Consider the following 1,851-nt stretch of genomic DNA (forward strand, 5'->3'; position numbering starts at 1 on the left):
TAGGGCCATGGGTGTTCTGGGATTTATAAAACGCTGGTCGAAAGAGTTCAATGATCCCTACATCACTAAGACTTTGTACGTCTCACTGGTTCGTCCTATCCTTGAGTACGGATCTCTTGTCTGGAATCCCCAGTATAGGGTTTATCAAGATAGGATTGAATCGGTGCAGAAACAATTCTTATTATTTGCTCTTCGTAGTTTAAATTGGAATCCTAATATTAGATTACCACCGTATCGAAGTAGACTTTTATTACTAAACCTTCCTTCTCTTTCTGACCGTAGAACTATGCAAGGTGCTGTTTTTATACAGAGACTAATTAATGGTGAAATAGACTCTTTGGAGCTGTTAAGTCAAATTAGTTTTGCAGTTCCTGTCAGGATCACTAGGAATTTTCTTCCTCTTCTCATTTCACGTAGATCTACTAACTTTGCTTGCCATAATCCCTTCCGTATTCTGTGTGTGAACTATAATAATCTCAATAACGTAGTTTGCTCTAGTAAATCTATTCCTTTGCTTAAAACCTTATTATTAGCTTATTTATCGAGTATTTAATTGTTATTTATTTTATTATACATTTATTCTAACATATTTTTAATCTAATTTAATTAGCTGTCCAGCGTCTTTTAATATTTATTCGGTTTTCGTTTAATGCATGCTGTTTACAAATTTATTTTGTTTTGTCCGCGCGTCAACAACCCGTGCTTGGTATCGCTGGGCCACTTGATGGTACTGCCGTTAGTACGTCAACGTCCAAATAATAATGTACTCAATTTTGCTCCCCACTGTATATATATATACATATATATATATATATACATACATATACATACGACATATATACATCCACATACATACACGTACACTTCCATACACGACACTTACACACATATACACTCCGTATATGCTCCTTATACATTGAGATTATATATACCAATAACACATACATATATATATTATCCATTTCCGTATATGTATATAAACAGCAGCAATCACACCGAGTAATAAAGATTCACGCTGCTGTTTGTGTTTTATTCAAACAATTTTGTTTTTTTCCAACAGCGACTTTTTTTCCTCCTCGTCTGTTTTCTTGTGTCGGCTTGCTCACTATCCTGTGACAGCCGAAGTTCCTCTCCGTTTTTTTTTTTGTGCTTGCTTTCGGCTGTCCGCTTTATCGTGACTCTTTGTTGAGAAAAAGACTCTAGAGTGACTGCCGAAGCATAGTATGTCCAAGAGCCAAAAGAGCGAAAAGGACTCAAAACATTCGCTAAAGCTTCCGACCACAGCTCGTCGTCTGTCGTCCGCTTCACCCGCTCCTTCGGGGTCCAAATCCGCCACCCCTGCCGCTCAACTCCGAGTAAAAGTCGATCGTCCGTCGCCGTCTGCTTCTGCAAAGACTCCGCCGTTGCGAACATCTTAGACTGCTCCACGTAGTCAGGCAACTACCCGTTCCGTCCAAGCTAAACTTAGCGAAACCCGTGCGATGGTTTTCAGCAACTTCGTCAGTGTCTCCGACAGAGTGGTGCACTTTGAGAGTCGGGTCAGAGGGCCTGCAGCCGAAGAAGACAATGTACACACGTACGAGATCCGTCGTGACCGGCTGCAAGCCCTCTGGGACAGTATCGAAGCCGCCTATTCCACATGCGCTGATGCACTGCATCGAGACGGCGACAATGAAGGCACACAGGCCATGGAGGCGAAATACGATCACTGCTATGCAGTGTATGAGCGGTGTCTCGCCCGTGTTAAGGGGCAAATTACCCAAGTTTCCGGGTCCAGCAGGAGTGAAGCATCCGCTCCTCGTGTACACTCCAGTGGCTGCCAGCTCCCTCCAGTCGACACCGAAATGTTCC

Source organism: Drosophila sulfurigaster, unplaced genomic scaffold (assembly GCF_023558435.1).
Source record: "Drosophila sulfurigaster albostrigata strain 15112-1811.04 unplaced genomic scaffold, ASM2355843v2 ctg57_pilon, whole genome shotgun sequence".
Lineage (NCBI taxonomy): Eukaryota > Metazoa > Arthropoda > Insecta > Diptera > Drosophilidae > Drosophila > Drosophila sulfurigaster.